The sequence below is a fragment of the Corylus avellana genome, chromosome ca4, assembly GCF_901000735.1.
Source record: "Corylus avellana chromosome ca4, CavTom2PMs-1.0".
Taxonomy (NCBI): domain Eukaryota; kingdom Viridiplantae; phylum Streptophyta; class Magnoliopsida; order Fagales; family Betulaceae; genus Corylus; species Corylus avellana.
In genome coordinates, this window is record NC_081544.1 from 11,667,062 (window position 1) to 11,694,933 (window position 27,872).

A 27,872-nucleotide genomic window follows, 5' to 3' on the forward strand; every position below is an offset into this window, starting at 1 on the left:
GTTTATAAGGTGTTCATGGAGATTAAAAAGGACCCGAACTTCCGTCGGCCAGGAAGGATGAAATCTCCTCCCCAGCGCCGCAGTACTCAGAAATTTTGCGAGTATCATAATTATCATGGGCATCAAACCGAGGATTGTATCAGTCTTCGGTTCGAAATTGAAAAATTTCTGAGAAATGGGAAGTTGCTAAATTTCTTGGCCGAAGAGAATAGCAAAGGAAAGAGCATTCAGGGTGGACTGGGACAACATTCGGGTCAAAATGATGATCTGTCACACAACCAGAGGCAGAGGCGTGATGAGCCGAGGGTTTCGCAAAATCAGCAGCAAAATCCTCAAAACCAAGCTATTATTGGCAAGATTCGCACGATCTCAGGAGGCTTAGCTAGCGGAGGAGAGTCAAGCTCGGCAAGGAAGGCTTATGCCAAGCAGGCAAGGATAGAAGAAGTCTTCGCACTTGAAAAACCCTCCAAAATTCAGAAAAAAGAACCGAGTGTTCTAGCATTCTCAAAGGAAGACGCGAAAGAAGTCTCGATGCCACATGATGATGCTTTGGTGGTAATTCTAACGGTGGCCAACCATGCCGTTCATCAGGTCTTGATAGACAATGGAAGCTCAGCTGATATTATTTATTGGATAGTTGTTCAACAATTGGGCATTGGCCAAGAAAAATTGAAACCTTTCCTGTCACCGTTAATAGGATTTGCAGGTGAGCATGTCCAACCCATTGGGTTGATTTCTCTTCTAGTTACAGCAGGGCTGCTCCTAGGCAATCTACGATCATGGTGGATTTTTTGGTCACCGATCGACCTTCAGCTTACAATATGGTAATCGGTCGCCCGGTTTTGAATCAATTGAGGGCAGTCACTTCCACCTATCACTTGAAAATGAAGTTTCCGACCATTGAAGGGGTCGGCGAGGTCAAAGGGGACCAAGTTGTTGCTAGAAGGTGCTATAATACATCTTTGAAGAAATGCCCAAAGTCAGCACTATTGATGATCGGTAGTTTGGCTGATAAGCGAAAGATGCAGTTGAGGAAGGAGCCAACCGAGCCATTGATTGATGTACCTATAGCTGAAGGAAAGGTTGTCAAGATCGGTTCGCACTAGTTCCGAAGGTTAAGGAAGCCCTTGTTCGGTTTCTCAAGCAAAATCTCGAAGTTTTTGCATGGTCTTCTGAAGACATGCCAGGGATTGATCCCAAGGATATTGTTCATCACTTGAACATTGATCCGAATGTTAAGCCAGTAAAGCAGAAGCGAAGGAAGTTTGCTCCTGATAGAAACATGGCAATTGCTGAGGAAGTAGACAAGCTACTGAAGGCTCAATTTATCGAAGAGGCGCATTATCCTGATTGGCTATCCAATGTAGTGATGGTTAAGAAGTCCTCTGGGAAGTGGAGGATGTGTGTAGATTTTACCGATCTCAACAAAGCTTGCCCGAAGGACAGTTTTCCAGTGCCCCATATCAGTTCCTTGGTCGATGCAACAGCAGGGTACGAGTTGCTAAGCTTCATGGATGCCTTTTCAGGCTATAATCGAATTTTCATGCATCCATCTGATCAAGAAAAAATAGCCTTCATCATCGACCGAGGCTTATATTGCTACGAAGTCATGCCATTCGGTTTAAAGAATGCCGGTGCAACTTACTAAAGGCTCGTAAACAGGATGTTTCAAGAACAAATTGGGAAGAACATGGAGGTTTATGTTGATGACATGCTGGTCAAAAGCAAGTTGCAGGTAGACCATGTTACAGACTTGCAGGAGGCATTCAAGACATTGAAGCGTTTTAAGATGAAGTTGAACCCTACAAAGTGTGCATTTGGAGTTTCGTCTGGTAAGTTCCTCGGTTACATGGTGTCTAGCCGAGGAATTGAGGCTGATCCAGAGAAGATCCAGGCGGTGTTAGATATGCAATCTCCAAAGAATGTGAAGCAAGTTCAGCAGCTGACGGGGAGAATCGCAGCCTTGAATAGGTTCATCTCTCGGTCTACAGATAAGTGTCTTCCATTTTTCAAGATTTTACGTAAGGCTTTTGAATGGTCCGAAGACTGTGAGCAGGCATTTGAGCAACTTAAGAGGTACCTGGTTAGCCCACCTCTTCTCAGCCGAGCTGTTCCTGGAGAAGAATTATATTTGTACTTAGCTGTGTCCCCAACCGCTGTCAGTGCGGCTTTGATTCGCGAAGAAGAGGAGTTCAGAAGCCAGTTTACTTCATCAGCCGAGCATTGCATGGCGCCGAAGAGAGATACGTGCAAATGGAGAAACTCGCTTTCGCCTTAGTGATTGCCTCCAGGAAGCTCCGACCATACTTTCAAGCTCATACAATCAATGTCTTGACCGAATATCCACTGAAGAAGGTACTCCGAAAATTAGACTTGTCTGGTCGGTTGGTCAACTGGGCAATTGAGATTAGTGAATTCGACATTCGTTTCGTTTCACGAAACGCGGTTCAAGGTCAGGTTTTGGCAGATTTTGTGGTGGAATTCACTAATGTTCAGGACCAGGAGGAATGGCCGAAAGAGAGAACATGGGTAATTTATGTGGACGGTTCATCTACCAAGAGAAATGGCAGAGCTGGGGTCGTGATGATCACGCCGGACGGAAGAGAGTTGAAGAGCTCATTAAGGTTAGAATTCAAAACTACTAATAATGAGGCCGAATATGAAGCTGTAATAGCTGGACTCGGTTTAGCCCAGGAGCTGGAGGCAGAGTTTGTAGAGGTGCGAAGTGATTCTCAAGTTATAGTTGGCCACATTCGCGGCGAGTTTGAGGCTAAGGGTACCAAAATGAAGCTCTACTTGTCCAAAATTCAAAGTATGCAAAAATCTTTCAAGAAGTTTTGTATTGTTAAAATCCCGAGGGAAGAGAACGAGAAGGCCGACCATCTGGCCCGTTTAGGCTCTTCAACCGAGTGCGAAGTAGGAGAGTCCGACCAGACGATGCAAATTTTGCAACAGCCTTCCATCATCGAGAAGGTTTTCATTTTAACTATCGAAGTCATGCCTGCCTGGGCTGAAGAGATAGTTAGTTATTTTGAAAAGGGAATTCTGCTGGGGGATAAGAGAAAGGCAATACAGTTGAAGCGAAAGGCCGCTCGGTTCGCACTAGTCAATGGAGCTCTTTTCAAACGAGGTTTTATGTTACCGCTTCTTAAATGTATCTCAAAAGAGGAAGGTGATTATGTCCTTCGAGAGATTCATGAAGGGATCTGTGGCAGTCACTCGGGACCCTGTATTTTAGCACACAAAGCGGTAAGAGCAGGATTCTTTTGGCCGAGTATGAACCAAGACTCCATAGATATGGTCAAAACTTGTGACAGTTGCCAGCGTTTTGCCAACGTTATCAAGCAACCTCCTGAGGAACTTAGCTCAGTTTCCTCACCGTGGCCATTTTCACAATGGGGGGTTGATATAGACGGGCCATTACCTACAGGGAAAGGAGGAGTTCGGTTCGTTGTGGTCGCTGTTGACTATTTCACCAAGTGCGCAGAAGCCGAAGCTCTGGTGAATATTACTGCTAAGAATATTGAGAAATTTCTTTGGAGAAATGTCATTTGTCGATATGGAGTTCCGCATGCTTTTGTTACGGACAATGGCAAACAGTTTGACTGTGATTCCTTTCGGAGTTGGTGTGCCGGACTTCACGTTCGGCAATACTTTTCATCTCCGGGACATCCCCAAGCAAATGGACAAGTAGAAGCAACGAACAAAACCATATTCAAAATCCTGAAGAAGAAGCTCGGTCAGCACAAGGGGGAATGGTCAGAGAATCTTCCCGAAGTTCTATGGGCATACCGCACAACCAAAAGGACTCCAACCGAGGAGACTCCTTTCACCTTAGCCTACGGAACCGAGGCTGTGATCCCTGCCGAGGTCGGATCTGGAAGTTTTCGAGTGGATACATTGAGCCCAAATTTCAACGGCGAAGGTCTAAAGTCACACTTGGATTTACTACAAGAAAAACAAGATCAGGCCCAGGTTACAATGGCAGCATATCAGCAAAGGGTAGCTCGGTATTTCAACCGATGAATGAAGCATCGTAGTTTCAAAGTTGGAGATTTGGTTTTGAAAAAAGTTACACTGGCGACCAAAGATGCAACTGAGGGAAAGCTCGCACCAAATTGGGAAGGACCATACCAGGTGATCAAATGTGGCAAAGCGGGAGCTTACCATCTTATAAACTCCGAAGGAAAACAACTTCAATGGCCATGGAATGCCGAACATCTTAAGAAGTATTTTGTATAGAATTATGATTCTCAGAGCATCACTTTTGTTATATTCTTTTCATAGTTGGTCGAGACATGTTAATAAAGGATCCTCTGAGATTATAATCATACAGAAATCTTAAGTATGTAGCAAAACCATGCGTTCACTGAGCAATTGTCATAGAATTATCGAGTGTCACTCGATATGTTCTTATTGAGACATTTCCACTAGACCAAACACAAACCTTTATTCAAAGGTTCTAACTCGGTGAAACATAGCCGGAGAATTTGCCAAGTGTTGCTCAGACAAAATTCTCTAAGGCGCTTTCCCGAGGAAGAAGAATGTAAGAATATGTCCATTTCAATAACTAACTTTTTAATAAGCTTCGGGAAATATAGCTGCACTAAGCGCTTTTCCGAGGGTCATTTTTTGGAAAGTATTTATTACACTTTCCAACCCTTTGGCGAAATACAGCCTGAGATTTTCTCGAGCGTAACTCGGTGATACATCTCTAAGGCGCTTTCCCAAAGAAGAGTTCGGAAATATAGCTGAACCAAGCGCTTTCCGAACTTAACCTTTATTCAAAGGTTCTCCATCGGAGAAGTATAGCTGGAGAAGTTCCCGAACGTATTTCGGCTGAACATCACTAAGGCACTTTCTCGATGATGAAGTTCATAAACATCCTTACAATTGCAGCACCCACCGAATATTAAACCATCATACCGAGCAGTTTCCTTAAGCAAATATGCAGTTATCATGGTTTAACATAATTTGCCCACAAACAGTACATTCTCGGTCAAACATGCAGCATGTTGCAATATTAATTCAAGTTAAAACACTCGGTCTGAATCTTTATGCCTCATTAAGATTCCCATCAAGTATAAATTACATTTATAACTTATAGGAATCAGGGGGTATACATAATATATTTACGAGAGATTACTGAGATCTTTTGATATGCAAGAAATTTCTCTTTTATTTCCAAATTGAGATGTTTAGAGACAAAAAGAGAGGTTCTCTCGGTATTCACATTCGGGAAAAAGAAGAAAATCAAGAAGATGCCGAGTTGTCCCATTCTTCATCAGACACAGCTATTGATTCTTTCGAATCAACAGTTGGAGATTTTCCAGCACTAGGATGTTCGGCTACAGCAGAGGATTCTCCAGTTGGGCGCCGAGCGAACGGGTTGAAGCCAAAAATAGTGATGCCTTTGCAATCAGGCATCTGCTCTTTACCGAGTACAGCAATTTTAGAAGTGGCCTCTTTTGTGAGGGGAACATCTTCAGGTTTTATGGTGTTAAGATCGACACCCTCGGGAGGATTCTTCGACCAGTTACGAAAGGTTTCGAAACCTGAGATGAAGCCCGTACCCCAGCCGTAATCTTGAGCCTAAGAAGCGAAGAAGAGCTGTTTGTAGAAATCCCGAGCTTTGTTCTTATATCTGAACACTTGCTCCTTTGCTCGCATGAATTTCCCTTTGAAGCCCTCGGCCCTTCTAACAGCAGCTTTGGCCTTCTTCTTGGCTGACTTCTGTTTTTTCTCTGAAGCCAAAAGCTACTCTTCGATGGCCACTAATCTCTCTTCAGCCACCTCAACTCTAGAGCTTTGAATGGCCGAGTGATTGCGAGCTGCTTCCAGCTCTTCAGAGATTTGATGAACTCGAGACTCGGCAACACAACGTTGAAGCTCGACCTCAGTGTATTTCTTCTTATAAGAATTGACCTTGTCCCCCAAGGCCGAGTTGTCAAGAAGCAGCTGCCTGCTTCGGGATCTTTCAGCAATCCCCTGGACTTCTTGCTTTCGAATCCTAGAGAGGTTCTGAGAGCACTGAGCCTCCAGGTTGGCCACTCTTCGCTCGGCCTCCTCAAGTTTCCTTTGGGTGACTTCGGGCTCCAAAGCTGAGAGTTCGTCGAGGTTTTTCTTCAGCAGGGTTGCTCCCTCCTCAAGGGTCGAGAAGTCAGCTAGTAAACTCTCGTATTTTACCCTCTCGACAACAAGCCCGGACTCCAACTCTTGAGACCGTGCGATAGCCCCAGCACTTTGAGCTTCTAGACGTTGGATCTCGGCTTCGGCCTCTTCAAGTTTCTTTTTTGTACTCTCAGCTTCCCGAGCTTGATTCTCAGCAAATTTTCGATAGTGAAGGTAATAGTTCATGCTGTTCATCGAACCCTACAAATCGAAAGAAGTTTATTAGAACAAAAATACTACTATTAGAAATCAAGTGTGCGGGAATGTGGTTACCTCAAGCTGATGATACAACATGTGCTCCATCACTTCCTTCGGGAGCTGAGTATTGACTTCCCCCGAGCTGTTGCCCGGTGATAAGTGCTACAATATTTATATTTTCAGCCCTTAACTTGCATGTCTTAATCCGTTGGTTTTGGTTAATTAGGCCATTTTACTGCCTTTTTGTATTTTTTTTGTTTTATAGGCTTTTGGAAGAAAAGAAAGCGTTTCTGGAAAAATTCCAAGCTTAAAGGGGCAAATTGGGAAGACCTAGAGGATATTGTTAAGCTTAACCAATCATGGTTAAAGTTTAATAAAATAAAGGAAAGGATTAATTCGGAATTTCTCAATTTGAAGTCAAATCGGATTGGATGCAAAATTGGATTCTGAATATGTCTCGGTATTTTGACCATAACTTTCATCTCAGATATCCGATTGCAGTGATTCAAGCGGAATTGGAAAGCTAACTCAAACTACTACAATTAATTGTGCAATAGCATTTTCCCAATTCGGAGCGCCGCGAGGCCAAAATCACGCCGCAATATAGGACCGCAATTTTGGGCGAATCCTATTCCGATTTGGGCTTAGGTTTTCTTTATCATAATTGGGCTTGGACTTAAATCTTCGAAATTCCTAGGATTATTATGGCTTCTAGGGCTCTCCTAAGCCCTATAAATAGACCTCTAAGCCTCACAATTGCCGGAGGCCGTTTTAAGCTGAATTACGACGTATTGCCGTGGGGAAGCTTTTGCTTTGTTTTCCATTGTAAGTTTTATTCTTTCGATGATGACAATTCAATTTTTGGTTGTTATTGTTATCATGAGAAGCTAAATCTTTCAACTAAGGTTGAAGATGTAGCTTCGTCATTGACAAACTCATGTATTCTCGTATTTTGTTTATACAATTTTGACTTCGAATAAGAATGTTGTAGATTTTCATTCAATTGGTTGATTTATATCTTTTTATTGAATGTGATGAACTGTCATTGTTGAAGTTGGATATTTAATGTGTTTCATCCTTCGGATACATCAATTCATTCGATTAAAATCGGATATCCGTTGTGATTCGTTAACCAAACGGATACATAGGATGATTTAATTTCAAATCGGATAATTGTTGTGATTTGTAAAATGGGTGGAGTCATTGAATGATTTAAACTTGATATTTGTAAAACATCGAACAACAGTTTGAGCACAATAGTTTGTCGATTGTATGAACAAATATGAGAATATAGAGTTAAGATTTAGCGAAGTGGATTCTGAAACCTTAGTGTTCTTTACCATTTTATTTAATCATTTTCTTTAGTTTATGTTTTGTTTTAGCACGACAAAAATCATGAAATTCGGAACTAGGTTAAAATAGGATTAGTTTAGATAAGAATTAGTTTTCACAACACAATTCCCTGTGGATCGACTTCGCACTTGCACACACGCTATATTGCACACGACTCGTGCGCTTGCGAGTACAATTAAATTTGTACATCAAATTTTGGCGCTGTTGTCGGGGATTTGTTTGTTTGTGAAATTGATTTTTATTTGGATTGATTTTATTTTTCTACTAGTCTTTTTCTTTTTGCAATTTTATTTTATTGTAGTTGTTATTATTTCTGCCATTTTGATCTAAAAAAAAAAAAAAAAGGTTTGTTGTTTCTGTTTCTCTTGCTGCTATTTTAGAGATTTTTAGTTTCTGTCAGTACACTCGATCGCACTCCATCTGCGATCGAGCGCACTCGAGCCTTTTCAGCAAGCAGCCTGCGTGCCTGCGCTCGCTCCATTCTGCAAGTACGCACGAGCGTACAGCGAACGCACATATACGATCGAGCGCATTGTTTCTGCGCTCGAGTGCAACATCAAAAGCAGCTAAGCCCATTTTTTTTTTTTTTTGTTATTGTTTTGAAATTTCTTTTGTATATTTTTGTTGATAGTTAGTTCTATTTTTATTTATCTTTTGTTTGGTTGGTTGTGTCCTTTTTGTGACTATTCATTGTTGTTTAATCAATTTGTTTGAACACTCAAGATTGGTGTATGCTTGGTCGGAGATCCCTGAACTTAGATTTGACACCTTTAGATCCCGACATGATAGAACTCTTAGGAGAACTCGGAGAGCACCTGTTGAGAGTGAGGATAGGGGTGAAATGGGAGACCAACAAGATAACATAGAGGAACCTAGGGCTGAGCATGAGGATGCTAGAGCTGGAAATCCCGAGCAAGCTAGAGCTTGGAATGTGGACTTCACTACGTCACTTAGGGAATTGTTCGCACTTGTGGACTTCACTACATCCCATTCATTCGTGTATAGTGTTGCCACCAACCAATGCTACTCATTTTGATTTAAAACCTCATGTCATCCAACTCCTACCATCGTTCCATGGCCTAGAACTTGAAAATCCTTACAGTCATGTAAAGAAATTCAAGGACATATGCGCCACTTTCAAATTTCAAAATTTATCCGAAGAGTCTGTCCATCTCAGACTATTTCCTTTCTCTCTGCAAGACAAAGCCAGGGCATGGTTGGGCTCCAACACGCCCGGATCCATTACATCTTGGGAAAGCTTGTTAAGCAAGTTCTATAACAAGTATTTCCCAATGTCAAAGGTCAATGAATGCAGAAAGGAAATAAGTTCCTTCACTCAGGAGGAGGACGAGAAATTTTCGGAGTGTTGGGAAAGATTTAAGGAGTTGTTGATAAGATGCCCCCCACATGGGTATGAGAAGTGGAGACTCGTTCAGTTTTTCTACCAAGGATTAACCCAATCCAACCGTAGTATGATCGAGTCAATGAATGGAGGTGCATTCTTAAGTCTGACAGGGGATGCAGCATATAAGGCACTAGATAAGTTGTCCGACCGCTCACAGCAGTGGGATTTTTCGAGTTGTCGGGATAAATCTGCCTGTATTCCCAAGAAAGGTGGCATCTATGAGGTTAAGGAGGACACTGATTTGAGGATAAAGATAGATGCTCTGACCAAGAAGGTTGAAGCCCTGGTAGTGGGTCAATCCGTAAATGCCGCCAACACATTCAATGTTGATGGCTGTTCAATCTGTGCTAATCCTATGCACTTAGCACAGAATTGTCCATTTTCACCGGCTTTTGCCGAGTGCTCCATGGAACAAGTGAATGCCTTCAATGACTTTAGGAAGCAAGCAAGCGGACCATACTCGGAGACATACAATCCAGGGTGACGGAACCACCCTAATTTCTCATTGAAGCAGAGCCAACCAATGAATCAAGGATTTCCCTCACAGAATCATGGTCGTTCAACTCCACCAGCGCAACATCCTGCATCTTTGTCACAATCATCGCTGGAGGAAACAATGAAGGCATTTATACAATCGAATAGCCAGGCCATACAAGAGCTCAAAAACTCTACCATGGCAAACACCCAAGCAATAGATGAAGTGAAGAATGCCACCATGGTTAACACCCAAGCAATTGCGAAGATGGAGAGTCAGATTGGACAGATAGCCAATCACTTGGGTGAGAGAGAAAAAGGGAAATTGCCCAGTCAGCCCATGCCCAACCCAAAAGGTCAATATATGGTTGGGAATTCCTCAAATCCTGCACACGGACAAGAATATGTGCAAGCAATTGTCACTCTGAGGTCAGGAAGACAAGTGGACAATCAGGTGGTTGAGCAAGAAGAAGACCTTGCGGGGCAAGAAAAGGAAAAGAGTGGCAACAAAGAGAAGAGAGATGCCGAGCCATCTACAGCCACACCCATTATTGAGGACCCTCCTAGGTCATTTATGCCGAAAGCACCTTACCCTGAAAGGTTGCAAGCCCACAAGAAAGGAGGGAAGTTTGAGGACATTCTAGAAGTGTTCAAGCAGGTCCAAATCAATATTCCATTTTTGGACGCCATCCAACAAGTGCTTTCTTATGCGAAGTTCTTGAAGGATTTGATCACAGTTAAGAGAAGAACTAATGTCTCAAAGAAAGCATTTCTGACCGAGCAAGTTAGCTCCATCCTTCAGTGCAAGTTGCCCATTAAGTATAAGGACCCTGGGTGTCCTACCATCTCTTGCACGATAGGAGTCAGTCGAATTGAGAAGGCTCTTTTAGATCTTGGGGCGAGTGTGAATCTCCTACCCTATTCAGTTTACCTACAATTAGGGTTAGGAGAACTGAAGCCCACGTCCATGACACTTCAATTGGCTGACAGGTCAGTTAAGATACCACGGGGAATCATTGAGGATGTTTTGATCAAGGTGGATAAGTTTTACTTCCCCGTGGACTTCATTGTGCTAGACACAGAGCCGGTCAAGAATGTTGGAATTCAAATACCGGTGATTCTAGGGCGACCATTCTTAGCTACGGCTAACGCCCTGATTAATTGTAGGACAGGGGTGATGAAGATTTCCTTTGAAAACATGACAGTGGAGCTGAATATCTTTGATATCAGCAAACAACCATTGGAATATAATGAAGTGAGAAATGTATGCTTGATAGAGGAGATTATGGAGGAGACAATGGATGAATCAAGCATTGGGGACCCCCTGGTGGCATGCTTTGCTCAGTTTGGAGAGGATTTAGATTTGGATCAGTTGTTTGAGCAAGCAGATGCAATTTTGGAAACTGCTCCTTTGGCGAGCAGTAAGAAGGAGGAGTTAGCAGTATCTGATCCCCCCAAGAAGGAACTTAAGCCTCTACCGGATAACCTTAAGTATAAGCTCCTAGGTCCAGCAGATTCTTTGCCTGTGATTATAGCTTCGGATTTGGTTGATGCTCAAGAAGAAAAATTGTTAGAGGTGTTAAGAAAGCACAAGGAAGCTATCGGTTGGACCATTGAGGACATCAAGGGGATCAGTCCCTCGGTGGTGATGCACAAGATACATTTAGAGGAGAATGCCACGCCATCGAGGGAGCCACAAAGAAGGTTAAACCCAGCTATGCAAGAGGTTGTGAGGGCTGAAGTGATTAAGTTGTTGGATGCAGGGATCATTTATCCCATCTTTGAAAGCAAGTGGGTAAGCCCAATTCATGTTGTGCCAAAGCGGGCTGGATTGACGGTAGTAAAGAACAAGGATGACGAGTTGGTCCCAACTCGTATTCAGTCAGGATGGAGAGTTTGCATAGACTACCGCAAGCTAAATGCCGCCACAAGGAAGGATCATTTTCCACTCCCATTCATTGATCAGATGGTGGAACGTTTGGCTGGGCATGCATACTATTGCTTCTTGGATGGTTATTCTGGATATAACCAGGTCCCTGTGGACCCCGAAGATCAAGAGAAGACGATGTTTACTTGCCCTTTTGGGACGTTCGCCTACCGTCGCATGCCCTTTGGGTTATGCAATGCACCTGCTACTTTTCAGCGCTGCATGATCAGTATTTTTTCTAACATGGTAGAACGTTTCCTTGAGGTTTTCGTGGATGACTTCTCTATCTTCGGTTCATCATTTGAGGAGTGTTTGCACCGCCTCACCTTGGCTTTAGTGCGGTGCAAGGAGAAGAACTTAGTGCTCAATTAGGAGAAGTGCCATTTCATGGTGAAGCAAGGCATTGTACTGGGGCATGTCATATCTCATCGGGGGATAGAGATTGACAAAGCTAAGGTAGATTTGATTTCCAACCTTCCACCCCCTCGTACGGTGAAGGAGGTTCGTTCTTTTCTGGGCCATGCAGGATTTTATAGGTGATTCATCCAGGACTTTAGCAAGATCTCCAAGCCCTTGTGCAAATTGTTGGTGAAGGATGCCCCATTTGTGTTTGATGAGGACTACAAGATAGCATTTGGGGATCTGAAGAGAATTCTGACGTCCACACCTATTATTCAGCCGCCCAACTGGGGTGTACCATTTGAGATTATATGTGACGCATCGGATTATGCAATCGGAGCTGTTTTGGGGCAGCGTGTTGATAGACTCCCCACGTCATTTACTATGCGAGCAGGACTCTAAACGACGTACAACTCAATTACTCCACCACGGAGAAGGAGTTGTTGGCAGTCGTTTTTGCGCTAGACAAGTTTCGATCCTATTTACTAGGATCTAAAGTCATCATCTTTTCGGATCACACAACATTGAAGTATTTTTTTTCCAAAAAAGATGCTAAATCTCGTCTGATTCGATGGATTTTGCTACTTCAGGAGTTCGACATAGAAGTTCGGGACAAGAAGGGTTCTGAAAATGTGGTGGTAGATCATTTGTCTAGATTGACTGTGGATTACACTGAGGACGCCAGCCCCATTTCGGAGACTTTCCCTGATGAGCAATTGATGCGCATTGCTCATGAGCCCACACCATGGTTTGCTGACATAGTGAACTATCTTGTCACCGGCCAACTGCCTCAGCAGTTGGGGTGACAAGATAGGTCCAAATTTTTGTCCATGGTGAAACATTTTTTCTGGGACGATCCTTACCTGTTCAAGTATTGTCCCGATCAGATCATTAGGAGGTGTATACCTGAGCATGACCAATCCAATGTCATCTCCTTTTGTCATGATCATGCTCGTGGAGGCCATTTCAGTGCTAAGAAGACCGCTGCCAACATTTTGCAGTGTGGATTCTATTGGCCTACCCTTTTCAGAGACGCCCATGCTTATTGTATATCTTGTGAGCGTTGTCAGAAGCTAGGGAGTATCTCTAGGAGGAATATGATGCCCCTCAGTCCCATTTTGATTGTTGAGATTTTTGATGTATGGGGCATCGATTTCATGGGACCTTTCTCGAACTCCTTTGGCTATCTGTACATCTTGGTTGCTGTGGACTATGTGTCCAAATGGGTGGAAGCGGTTGCATGCAAGACCAATGACCATAGAGTTGTGGTCCAGATTTTGAGAGACACTATCTTTGCTCGTTTTCGTACACCTCGAGCAATTATAAGTGATGGAGGTAAGTAATTTTGCAATCGGATTTTTGAGCAGTTGATGAAGAAGTATTTCATCACACATAAGGTTGCCACCCCGTATCACCCACAGACGAGTGGACAGGTTGAAGTTTCCAATCGTGAGATCAAGCATATTTTGGAAAAGACGGTAAACCCCAATCGAAAAGATTGGTCTATGCGATTGAGTGACGCACTGTGGGTATATAGGACAGCTTTCAAGACCCCGATTGGGATGTCACCTTATCGGCTTGTGTACGGGAAGGCATGTCATCTTCTCGTGGAGTTGGAGCATAGAGCATATTGGGCCATCAAGCAGTTGAACTTCAATCTTTTGAAGGCTGGCTCACAAAGGAAGTTCCAACTCAATGAATTAGAAGAGCTGAGGAATGATGCTTATGATTCTGCAAGGTTGTACAAGGCACAGATGAAGAAGGCTCATGACCAGAGCATTTTGAGACGATCTTTTGAGCCTGGTGAGAAAGTCCTTCTTTACAATTCACGGCTGCATCTTTTCCCAGGCAAGTTGAAATCTCGGTGGACAGGCCCATTTATCATTCGGACAGTTTTTCCTCATGGGGCCATCGAGATTGAGGATCCTCAGAATGGTAACACCTTCAAGGTGAATGGACAGAGATTAAAACCATTCTTAGAGTTGAGGAGTAAGGAGATTGAGACGACATTGTTGGAGGATCCGAGTTATTCTGAGTGATTGTCGTCTTTTGTGGAGAGTCTGGCTGAAGACTTAAAACTTAGCGCTTGTGGGAGGTAACCCTCATTCTTTCCCTTACCATTTTATCTTGTTTGTTTGTTTCTGTTGTGTTTTTCAGGGCAAGTGTCTGCCATTCAAGTTTGGGGGAGCATTCTCCTACGTTACACTCGACTTGCGCCGCTCACCTGGTATTGTATCTCTGGACCCATTGGGGACAATGTGTCATTTTAGTTTGGGGGTGGGGTAGACATTTCTCTGTCTTTTTCCTTGATTATTCGTGTTGTTTTGTAAAAAAAAAAAAAAAAAAAAAAAATCTGCTATGTTATTGATTAAGAAAGGGTAACACCTATTATGTGGTTTGCATGTCATTGGTCTGTTTAGCATTTTGAACACAGCATGTCAGTAGGAATCTGAGTCTTTTGACTCATTGTTGGATTAGAGAGATTTCACATGTTCGAGTCTATCACCACGAGCACACTAGCACAAAATCGGTGAGGTATAAGATTTGACTTGATTAGGGTGTATTTTGAGATAGGTAGGATGAAGTGTGATGAAACCTTGGCTTGAAAAAAAATATATATATATAATAAATAAATAAATCAAATCAGTTTGAGTTTCTCATTGAGTAACCGGACCTCATGCCTCACAAAGCATTGAGTGTTCGCGTAAAAAGATGAGAAATCTAACCTGGTTGATTGTATGGCTAGTTTGGCTTCGTAGCCTAGTTGACTTGAGTAATTAAGCCCTTAAGGATGTTTCTACATCTAGTGCCCTAAAACCATTTGGTTTGGGAGTCTCTGGCCCAACACTCGTTACATGGGTCAATTAGAGAGCTTAAGGAAGCTAAGCATTGCACAGCCTACACCAAAAACAAAAAAATAAATAAAAAAATAAAAAAACAAAAATAAATAAAAATAAAAATTTAAGCCTTGGTTGTTTCATCTGAGCAAATTCCTATCACTTCTAAAGTACACCCAAGTTTGAGAATAAATTGAAGCCTCCGGATTTTATGTTAGTCTCACATTGCACGTATTGAAACATGTGTTGTCTCAAATTTCCATCTTTGAGTTGAATGATTTGTGCTTATCTTGATGATGTGATTGTGGTGTTCATTATGATAAACCTGCTCATGACGTTAAAAACCATGTGTTTGTGTGGAAGCCCTTGTACATGAAATAACATAGTGCATAAATGTTTGTGGGTATCATTCCTGTTAAACCCTCACGGGACTTCACTCGTCCTCTAGGGATGCCTAGGGGTTTAAAAGGCTTGTTGCATGCGCTAAATGCAATCGTATATCCCACGAAAGATGGATTTATCTTTTGTTTTCTGTTTTTCCATTCTTGTTTTTAGTTTTGTATTGCTAAGGGACTAGCAATATGTAAGTTTGGGGGTGTGATAAGTGCTAAAATATTTATATTTTCAGCCCTTAACTTGCATGTCTTAATCCTTTGGTTTTGGTTAATTAGGCCATTTTACTGCCTTTTTGTATTTTCTTTGTTTTATAAGCTTTTGGAAGAAAAGAAAGCGTTTCTGGAAAAATTCCAAGCTTAAAGGGGCAAATTGGGAAGACCTAGAGGATATGGTTAAGCTTAACCAATCATGGTTAAAGTTTAATCAAATAAAGGAAATGATTAATTCGGAATTTCTCAATTTGAAGTCAAATCGGATTGGATGCAAAATTGGATTCTGAATACGTCTTGGTATTTTGACCATAACTTTCATCTCAGATATCCGATTGAGGTTATTCAAGCGGCATTGGAAAGCTGACTCAAACTACTACAATTCATTGTGAAATAGCATTTTCCCAATTCGGAGCGCCACAAGGCCAAAATCACGCCGTAAGATAGGACCGCAATTCTGGGCGAATCCTATTCCGATTTGGGCTTAGGTTTTCTTTATCATAATTGGGCTTGGACTTAAATCTCCGAAATTCCTAGGATTACCAGGGCTTCTAGGACTCTCCTAAGCCCTATAAATAGACCTCTAAGCCTCACAATTGCCGGAGGCTGTTTTAAGCTGAATTACGACGTATTGCCATGGGGAAGCTTTTGCTTTGTTTTCCATTGTAAGTTTTATTCTTTCGATGATGACAATTCAATTTTTGGTTGTTATTGTTATCATGAGAGGCTAAATCTTTCAACTAAGGTTGAAGATGAAGCTTCGTCATTGACAAACTCATGTATTCTCGTATTTTGTTTATACAATTTTGACTTCGAATAAGAATGTTGTAGATTTTCATTCAATTGGTTGATTTATATCTTTTTATTGAATGTGATGAACTGTCATTGTTGAAGTTGGATATTTAATGTGTTTCATCCTTCGGATACATCAATTCATTCGATTGAAATCGGATATCCGTTGTGATTCGTTAACCAAACGGATACATAGGATGATTTAATTTCAAATCGGATAATTGTTGTGATTTGTAAAATGGGTGGATTCATTGAATGATTTAAACTTGATATTTGTAAAACATCGAACAACAGTTTGAGCACAATAGTTTGTCGATTGTATGAACAAATACGAGAATATAGAGTTAAGATTTAGCGAAGTGGATTCTGAAACCTTAGTGTTCTTTACCATTTTATTTAATCATTTTCTTTAGTTTATGTTTTGTTTTAGCACGACAAAAATCATGAAATTCGGAACTAGGTTAAAATAGGATTAGTTTAGATAAGAATTAGTTTTCACAACACAATTCCCTGTGGATCGACCTCGCACTTGCACACACGCTATATTGCACACAACTCGTGCGCTTGCGAGTACAATTAAATTTGTACATCACCCGGGCTTGCACCAGCCAGGAGAACGAAAGGGTTGGCCAGCCATTTGTCACCTAGCCGAGTGAGGGGCTCCCAGAATGTCCAAAGAAGTGATTCAGGTGTACGCTCAGCCAAGGATTCAGCTGCCCTCAAGGACCCGACTAGGTTCTCCATGAAAGTATTTTTTGGAGGCTCGAAAGGAATCTTCGTAGTCATGCTTGGCGGTTCACTCTTCACGGGTTGAGATGATTCCCCGAGATTTGGTGATACTCCCCCAGCTGGGAGTTTGAAGCCCATTTCTTCCTCAGCAACTCCACCCATAGTTGCTGCAAGATCTGCATCCAATCGCCTTTCATCTTCAGGCCCTTCAAAAGCTCTTTCAACAAAAGTTTGCTCGGTGTTCGTGGGCTCAACAAAAACCAGAATTTGGTCAGCAGTCTCCATGACCGAGGGACCAGGTGCTACTGGTTCTTCAACTCCAGGCCCACTAATTGTAACTTCCCCAACAAGCTCCTCTTCTGTTTGTACCGATTGGATGACAGCCAGGGGTGTTGCGGCGGTTGTCCTGTTGTCCAGGAAGGCGAAGATTTCACCAGCATCTATTGGTTCTTGTTCCTCGGAGTCAGAGGAGCTTATGTGTACAGCCTCGGCGGGGGTTGGAATATGAGGGGTGGCCGAGTGGGGAGTGGTTTTCAAAGCTTCACCTATTGGAGCTTCAACCCCAGCAGGTGTGAAGGAAGAAGATGGAGGAGTCCTCTCGGCAAAAAGGGCATCTTGAGCCAACTTATCCTGTCTACTCAGGAACTCCCTAACTCCGACAAGGACCTCGGAGTAAGCTTTGATATGAGGAGCAGATGTCTCCGACTCGGGGCCTTTTGGATCAATTGTACCCCCGCTTCCCATCTCTTTATTCTTGAAAGCCGAGTGTCCTGTCACTCCTTCTATTGTAGGTTCGGCAACAAGTCCGGCTGTCTGCGAGCTATCCTCGGCAACCTTTATTTTCTTATCCCTCCCTGCCGGGGTCTTTACCCGTTTTTACTCTTTTTTAAAGAAGGAATGTGAGGGTCTTCAGGATCATCGGCAGTTGTCACGGAGACACTTGCACCAGTTTGCGGCCTCACCGAGTGTTTTTTGAGAGGAACATCTTCGGCTTTCCTCTTGCCTTTCCTTTTGGAGGGCTCGGCGACCCTCACAGTCGGTCTCCTTGGTACCTCAGCGGCTGGAGCTCTCGGTGCAGTAGCTTCTACCAGCCTTGCAGGTGCCGGGGTCCATATGCACCGAGCTTTATTCTCTTCGGTCATGATGACGTCATAGTCCATCTCCAAAGGATGAAGCTCAGCATGATCCAGAACATCTTTCACACGCTTGTACTCCTCAGGGGTTAAGCGAGGTTCTTGTTGACCTAAAAAACAGATATCAAGATTAGTTTTACTGCAAAGGAGAAGTAAAAAAGAACAAACGAAACTTGGCTTACCTCGGTTTGACGGGGAGGTGGTTTCCCGAGGAATGCTTGGATCCCTGATCACTTCTGAAGGTGAGAATTGCCATTCACCTTGGACGAAGAAGAACTCATCTTTCCACCCGTGATTGCTTGAGTAAGTACGCCTGAAGGTGAACAGTTTCTTTTTCTTCCTAAGCTGAAAAGTGTACAAGAACTCGGTTCTAGAACACTTTGTCAGTCTGTAAACTGTGAGGAATTCCGGCACTGTGAGTGGATGGTCAGCCCCGAGTATTAGTGGCCAGGCGATCATTGAGGCAAAGAACACCCTCCAGGCATTGGGAGCCAACTGATGTGGAGCTATCCGAACGTAGCTCAGCAACTCCCGAACTACCCTTGGGAAAGGCAGCCTCAAACCAATATGGAACATGTCCATGTAAACGCAGGCTTCTTGGCTGTCGACATCCACTACGGCCCCAACCCTATCATCATCAAACCTTAACTGAACTGAGTCAGGAATGTGACAAGCTTCACGGATCTGTTTTTCATCTTTTGTTAACAAGTTGGATCTCCATGTAACTGGGTGTGCTTCACCCAGTTCCTTAGGAACATTTTGAACCTTGGGACCCATCAGGTATCAATGGTAGATAAGTATAAGACAAGAGATGAAAAGGAAGGAAGAAATTGTGGTAATGAAGTATGGGGTAGTTTGAGTAGATGAGGGGTTCAGCCGAAGAAGCAGACTCAATCGAATCTCTGAGATACACTACTTGTGAGAAAAGCTTGTAATGAAGAAAAAGACCAAGTTGAAAAGAAAGGAGAGGATTGACGAAGCTCAGAAAGTAACAATGGCGTCTGTGAAGTAAAAGTAAAGCATGAACGAAGGGGAAGGAAGGTTTATAAAGACCTGCGAAAGAAGACCAAACGACGCATTGAATACCCTAGGAGCTAGGGTTCGGCGAAGCGACATCTCTGCATTTCTTTCTTGGTGCAGAAGCTGACGCGTGGCTACTACAGCAGGCGTAAAACCACCAAGAATCTGACGCGTGGATCATGAAAAGGCGGAGGTAAGCATCCCAAACGCTTCAGTTTTTATCTTTTTGAAATTCAAAAAATTCAAAATTTGAATTTCAAAAAAATCAATTCGCGTCATTTTGCCAAAAGTCAAAACCGAGCTTATAGAAAACTAACCTACACTCGGTTTTCTACATATAATTTCCTTATTCTGTTAGAAAAGGAAATTAGGGGGGTAACTGTGGGTCATATTTCGGCTGGGTTAGGCCCAGTTCAAACCTAGCGGCCCATTCCCCACACTCGGTCATTTTTACTGTTCAGAATAAACTCATGTTCGGCAGACTTAGGCTTATATAGATTATGTTATCGACACTCGGTTATCAGGCTCGGTTAGCCGAGCCTGAGGCAGGTACCGAGCGTTACCCTCAGGAAATGATGAACATATCTGAATAAATATCCTATTTGATGTTCCCCGATATATTGTTGACACGTGGACCCTCGGTAAAAGTCCACAGTGTTAGATGAACAGGTACAATCCAATGCCTATAAAAGGGGGGTCCCCTCTCACTATTTGAAAAACTTCTTTTGACCCTCAGATTTAAATACTTGCTTATCTTTTCCTTGATATATAATCTTCCAGTTCATCTTCCTTTTGAACAACTCGAATAACTTAGGCATCGGAGCTTCCACCAGCCGGACAACGCCGGCAGCTTTGATCCCTTGTTCTTATCTCATTCTCAGCTCAACGTTCGGTAATCAAATATTGTGCTGGCCCCTTTTTCCACGTCATTATTCGGAAAACTGCTTCAACAGGTATCAAGTGATGTTTCTCACTCAAATCATGTCTGGCCTCTATCCATATCTTGCGATTTGTTGTCTCGGGGCATGATTCATGAATGATAAAATCACAATATTCCCCGCAGTTGTAGCCGCGACTTCCCAATACTGACTTTCCGCACAGCCAGCAGTTTTTATAACTTTCCAGGTTATCTATGAGCTACAAATGAGGCGAAATCTCACCAGCCGCCATCTTACTCTTTGCTAATTAATATACAGTCACAGAGGCACAAAACCCAAAGGGTGGGGTTAGCATTCAGAATATATATTGTTATAGGATGATGATACGTAGAGCATTTGTTGGGTCTTCACTCTTCATGAATGAAGTCAAATTAGATTAATATATAATTTTTTAATTAATTAACAAACCTTTATATATATATATATATATATATCCTCTTGAAGACCGAAAAATTAAGATGGCATTTACATAAATTTGACTAAGGAAAGATTAGTTCCAAGTAATAACTGATTTAAGATCGAATCCAAGCTACTGCAATTATTTAAGTGATTTCAAAAGGATCTCATTTTCCTTTTGTAAGGGTATATACATATGGTTGTCATTAAAGGAGATGGACAGAAATTTCCTTCAAACTAGTCTGGAGGAAATATCTTCAAGCCCATTTAAAATAGTGTCATTTGTCTATAAACATTTAAAACGCACATTAAATTTTTAACGTCATTGATAGCAGTTTACTAACTTAGACTAAATTTAATGTGTTTTTTAAATGTTTATAGACACATGACACTATTTAAATGGGTTTGAGGATATTTCCTCCAAACTGGTTTGGAGAAAATTTCTGTCCAAAGGAGATTATCATGGTCATTTTTTGGTGGATTAATCCTATAACACGAAAATTGTCTTTTAGCTTATCCTTGTAAATTTTATTTTGGCTGGATTCATCTATTTTTCTATCTTATAACTCTTGATTGGTTTCCTTCCGGAAGAAACAACTTCCAACTTTACAAACATGGTTTCTTGTTGAGTAGATCTATGGCTGAAAGGAAAACTTGAAATAACAGACACTATAAAAATTAACAACTTTTAAATATTTGAAATCTTTGAAATACATTTTTAATATCACTACAAACATAATTGCAATAGAAAAGAGCCTAACCAATGAAAGGAATGAGAGAGGGAGAGAGAGAGAGTGTGTAGCACCTTACATTATACAACTTCAAGCTTGTAGTGCCTTCTTTCTCCTTAAATTATGACACAAACCTTTTTCTCTCCTTTGGTAAGAGAAAATACAAATCACAAAGATGGTTTACAAAGGATGATTTGGTGGAAGAAATAAAACAATATTGCTATGCTTCCAAAACCGTGATTGATATTATTTATATTAATGAACATGATTATTCCTTTCTTTTTTCCTTAATTACTCTCTAAACATTTGTTTCTTTAGGTGAAAGTTCTTCTATTCTCTTGAATTTGTCTTTTTCTTGGTCTTCAAATCTTCTTTTCTTTTCTTCTTCATAAATTTTTTTTTTCTCTCTCTATATACATTGTCCTTGATTCTGATACTCTATCTTTTCTGTTTTCTCCACAACTTCATTTCTTGCAAGTTTAAATGGATTACAAAAGATGAAATTTCTCCTGTCGTTGGCAAACAAAAATTTGATATGCACCCAAAAGTATGAGAGAAACGGGTTATACTGAACCTACTTTTTTTTTTTTTTTTTCTTTTGTCCTCAAACCTTTGGGTTCATTAGTTAGATTTATGTCTTTTGTTTTCTTTTTCTCAAAATAAAAACCTTAACAAAGAATTTAAACACAAAACACTATTAAAAATACAAAAATAGTTTTCTAATTTATGTTACGTCATAACATTTTTACAAGTTAAAAACAAAAAAACTCCCCCAAACACAATAACAAACAAAACTGTTATTTCTTTTTGTACATGCTCATTTCTTCTCTTATTTTATTATTTTCTTCTTCTTTTTGCTTCCACCTGTTCTTTTCTTTTTATATGTGCTTCTTTTTGTTTTTTGTTTTTTTTTTTTTTTTAACCACATCCTATTTTCTAGCGATCTTAGATATCTATTGCAAGCCTCACCAAGTTAGCACTAATATTGAAGTTAATTATCCTTGAGTACTAGGCCTAACTATCATAGAGATGGCTTATAAAGGATAAAACTTCTAATTTCATGGACCAAAAAAAAAAAAAAAATTTGCTATGCTCCCAAAATTTCTAATTAAAGCTTAAGCTATTTAACCATTCTTGTTATATCTTTCATTAGATAGTGTTATTATTATCTTTAGCTACCAGTCACTCATCAACCTGTGATGATGAGTTGGGGGAATTATTGTAAATGCTGGTTTATTTAAAGGAATGGAGTCGATGAATAAAGGTATCAAGAAGTTTATTCCCAAACTTTTGTTTGGAAGAAGCTTTTAAGAACTTACTCAAATTTATCCAGTTACATGCTTGAGAAAGTGAGCACGTAACACATACTTATTCCTTTCTTCTTTCGATTCCTTTGTCTCCAAAACTTTCTTTCATTTTTTATGTTCATTTATTCGATCTCTTGCGTTGTCATTTTCTAGGTCTCTACATCCTTTCTTTTTCTTTTTCTTTTTTCATTTCGTCTTTCTCATTATTTTTTTTTTGCTTTTGTTTTTATCTGTACATGCTTCTTTATTTTCTTGCTAGTTATTTTGAGAATATTAATACTTGTGAATGAGCCTTTGGTTCAGTGAACTGTCATCCTCTGTTTTCAATATCATCATATTGCCGAAGCCATAATGGTCATGATGTTAGAAGTTTCTTATCAAATCCACAGAATGAAGGAATGAAACGGAGTTGACAAAATAAAATAAAAATAAAAGTGGGGGATTTGATAGAATAAAATAAAAATAAGTCACAAGTTTCTCCTGCAGAAAACTAATATCCTTGCTATATTTCCCAGTTTACATTTTTTTCTTTATCACTTGTTGACCGTGATAGATGAATAAATCTATTATTCCCTCAACTGTGAAAATACCTGAACAGAGAGATAAGAGATGTTCAACGTTGCAAACATAGGTACCCTAGCTAGACATGTATAGACAATAACTTGTGACTGATTGTGCTAAGATGTTCATGGGCTATTTAATATTTTTGACATGCATGATTCGTTTGATACTCAATTAAAGTATCTCTAATGCACTCCTCAATGCATCCTGTTGTTGAAATAATGATAGGGTATGATACTATGTTGAAGTTTGTGAGAAAAATTAAATTACAATAGAAGAAGCAAGAGAGATTTAAATATTCATACTTTTAAAATATAATTTGATAAAATATTTTTTTATTAAATTTGGAAGGTGTTACAGGTTGGGATGGTAGATCTTACTTTTTTTATTTTTATTTTTTATTTCGTGGGTTCTACTTTTTTTTGTTGACGAGGGAATGATCAAGATAAAGATATGGTGTTTTTGAAAACCACTGACAAGTAGACTAGACAAGATAACATGTTTTATAGGGCCGAGATTCACAGAACGCAGGCGTGCTAAGCACACCAGGCAAAAAATTTATTTTTTAATATTTTAATTAAAAAAAAAAAAAAATTGCCTGGTGTGCTTAGCACGCTAGTGTTCTGTTTTACTTCACCCTATTTTATATATGCATATATCAGCACAAGTTTTAGTCATAATGAATGTATATTTATATTAAATTTTATAAAATAAGGTTCTCCCTCCATGTCTCTCTCATAAATAAATGTAATTAATCCAACCATGTTTTTCAAATAATACAACAAGGATTGGCAGCAAAATAACAATTTTTACAATAATAGAACTAATGATTACCATTATTTTCTTCCTCGCAAATTTGTCAATAATACTCTTTGAAATCATCTTTAGAAGCATAAATAAGAAATAAGAGATGTGTATCATATCTATGCCGAGTTACAAGTGGAAGAGTAGCACATTTAATACATAAGTGGAACTCACAATAGTAGTGCAATCAAATGTCTTAGCACCAAGAGGTCTTTGGCCACAAGCATTACACTCTGGTGATAAAATCTACCAAGGATGAGGCTATGCTGGTGATCTTTATGTTTAAAGACTTCCGGAATTAAAATACATTGAGCATCAAGGTAACACAAATCCTTGACACTTCTGTAAATGATGCCACTTCGTGTTCGATCACAAGCCCAACAACAGAGCGATCGCACATTGGAATCTACATTATACAGGGTGAGCGGGTGTTGGAGATGTAATTATCACATAACCTCTTAGGGTAGTTTAGTACATCTTGTATGAAATGGGAAGTTGCACTGCGAACAGTTATAAAACAAGGGCACCACTATAAATTGCATACACTACTCACAATTCTTCATTTTTAAGGATTAAATTATATTGTGAATGACTCGAATGTTCGATCTTTTGAGAAACTGGTTTTTCATCCTCTTTTAGATCAAATTTCTTAAGGGAGAAGGTTTTCTTTTCTTTTTTTTTCTTTTTTTTTTTATTTGATTTATCAAGCTTTTCTTCTTTTCTTATTTCCACGTACTCTATCCTTCTCTGCTTGGATTTTTCTCTTCTTTTTGGTCTCCTTTGTTGACTTGGTCTCTTCTCTTCCCTTGCTTACGCATGGCCCACTTGATACTCCACTTGATACTTTTCTTGTGCAATTGTTCTCCATCTTTTCACGTGTTAGCACCTTTCATTTCTTTTGAGTTTTTGTTTTGGCTTGGCTTGGCTTGGCTTAAGCCTCTAGAACAATTTTTTTTCTTCTTATTTTGTCTTTTCTTTCATTGCATATGGCTTGGCTTGCTCTTATTTGGCTTCTCTTTTCTTTTCTATTTTTTATTTCTTTCTTTTCCTACAAAAGGCAATAATTTGTATTATAATATTATTTTAAGCTCACATTTAATAATTAAACATTATTTCACAACTAAATATAAAATAAAAGAATTGGTATAAAATAAAGTATAATAAAACTTACTTTAATATAGAAAATAAGCATTTTTTAAGCTAGTTATTATCAGATGACTCGAATGTTCGATCTCCTGACGAACAAATTTTTCATCCTCTTTTAGATTATTGTCCTCAACCAAATGAATAGTAGTCAACGGAATCATTGGTCTCACTCACCTTCATAATCCTATATGCATACCGTATGTGGACAATGTAATTACACTTGTGATCATCACAACAGTAAGCTGCATACTTTATATCGGCATTTTCAAAACAGATTTCATAGTTGTGCTTTTTGACTTTTATATCGACATTTTCAAAACAAACTTTATAGTTGTGCTTTTTGACTTGATTAAGAGAGAAGGTGCAAGTGTGTGCGGGAGTGAGCATGTCCTTTAATTTTGATGGTGCCTATAAAATGAGCGCAACTAGAGTGAATCCAAAGTCGACAGTTGCTGTATACGTAGATAGGCAATGCCAATGTTTTTCCCACCACATGCTTCGCAAGTGAACCGGTTTGGATTCCGGGTGAGAATGAATGCATAATTTGCCAACGAGCAGCACAGAGTCTATAATCGCACAGGGTCAAGGCATGATTCATGAAGGAAAAAATTGCATTCACAGCACTTGTAGGCTGTGAGTTCCCAGTACTGGCTTTTTGCACTGCCAGCAACCAACTTCCTCATTTAATTTCCATCACTTTCAAGGTTATTTGGGAGCTGCATGTGATGCCATTTGCTGAAATCTTCTTTCTCGCTCTCGATCTTACACACACAACCACAAAAACTAGAGGTGGTTAATTAGTATTTAGAGTATGTTTAGCAGGGTTTGTGTTTGTAGACATTATAAAATATGCTAATAATTTGTAGAAGCTACTTGTTGGGTCTCCATGAATAAAGTCAAATTAAATTAAATGGGTCATAGTGGGTACTAATTTTTTTTTTTTTTTTTTTTTCAAAGATCATTGCACTTATCCTCGGAAGACAAAAAAAATTAAGATGGGTCATAGTCTTAAATTCAAATTTGCAGCATTTTGTTTCAAATAATAGCGTTTACATGACTGCGTTTTGTAATTGGAAAACCAATCATAATAATAGCAGAGTATGAAGAAAATAAAAGCGGAAATAAAATAAAATAGAAATGAAAAGTAGTTTCTTCAACATGTAGAACATACGCTATGCTATTGAATAAACGTGTTTGTGTAAGAATTGAGTTGTTAATGTTAAATATCACATTTTACATATGAAAATAAGTTTTTAATGTTAAATATCACATTCAAACTACATATATTATTATTGAACACGGGAATCAAGCACGTGCCTCCCCAACTAGTGGTTATAGAAGGGGAAACTTCACTTCCCCTCTAAAACTTTCGAGCTTTTTGCAGACACCCTTCATTGTTCAAAAATTCTCACTTTGATGTATCAAATTTTAATTTCCTTTCACTTTCCCCTTCCGTTAGGATTTTGCAGTTAAATCAAACGGTCAAATGAGTAAAAGACCTTTCTACCCCAAATTTTTTTTAAATTTCAAATTTACCCTTATTTTTAAATAAAAAATTAGGAAAAACTTCACTTATCCCCCTGAACTTACACGTCTTTTGCAAACACCCCATAATCTTCAAAGTGTCTCACTTTGGTGTATCGAATTTTCGTTTCGTTCCAAATACTTCCTACCATTAGATATTGGAGTTAAATCAAATGGTAGAATGAGTAAAAGACCTTTATACCCCTAAAATTTTTTAAAATTTCAAAAGTACCCTTATTTATAAATAAAAAATTATTATTATAACTATTATATTAAAAAAAAAAAAAAAAGTGACCCACACTTGTTACCCTCCGATGGGTCACTTGGTGACCCACCGAAGTCTTTCAAACTGTTATAATACAGTGCTGCTCTAATTCGTGAAAGTGTAAGGAGCGGATAGAACACCGATAAACCCACAGGTCAAGAGCTTTTTTTGAATAAAAAATTATTTTTTAATAAAAATAAGGGCATTTTAGGAATTTCACACCCCTCCTTACAAAGTCTGTTAAATCCTAACGGAATGTGGTTAACTGAAACGAAACAAAATTTCGATACACCAAAGTGAGAGACTTTGAAGATTGAGGGGTGTTTGTAAAAGGTGCGTATGTTCAAGAGGGGTAAATGAAGTTTCTCCAAATATTATAATAATTATATTTTTTTTTTAAAAAAAAAAAAGGACAAGATTGGAATTTCACACCCCTCCGTTAGGATTTTCTAGGGGAAAAGTGGAATAAAACGAAAGTTGGATACATTAAAGTGAGTTTTTGAACAATGATGGGGCGCCTGCAAAAAGCGCGATAGTTTGTGAGGGGTTAACTAAAGTTTTCGGAAAAAGAGCAAATGCAAGCTTTCTGACGTCATTGAGAAAGAAATTAGCTTTAGCCTTTAGGAGGACTCGTATTTGTTATAATGTATTGTTTCGACTCGTATCTGTATTGTTTCGACTCGTATTTGTTATAATGTTTTTATATTTTAGTGCATAGATGAGATGTTGGTTTTGTTTCTACGTGACGGTAGATCTTGGTTTCCAGCCATTATTGCTTTATGGATTGTGTGATGTAGCCATTCGTGGTGTGATGCTTAGGTTTATATTTCTCATTTATGTTTTTTCCTCCGAAATTCCCAACAATTTTCCTATAACCACTAAAAATTTAGACCTATTCTTTCTTGAAAACTCGAATCTTCAGACCCTAGACCACCAAATTCTCATAAGATTCACAAACAGAAAATATTTTACAGTGTACTCTTTGTAACATTGTTCAAGAGGTACTGTTAATATGCATTGTTCATACAGATTTTTAAAGGGGGCTCCTGCATGAGTTGTGGCAAGGACTTAATCGATCATTGCTTGTCTTGTGATTTTCATATTAGGTTTAAGTTTTTGTTGCTTATTGGGACAATGTTCTTTCAAAATTGTCAACT

The 27,872-nt window shown here is 39.7% G+C and overlaps 1 pseudogene; it reads right to left on the reverse strand.

Annotated features, from left to right (window-relative positions):
* Positions 1 to 17,756: 17,756 nt before the first annotated feature.
* Positions 17,757 to 27,872, reverse strand: part of LOC132178065 (uncharacterized) — a 16,346-nt pseudogene continuing 6,230 nt past the window's right edge.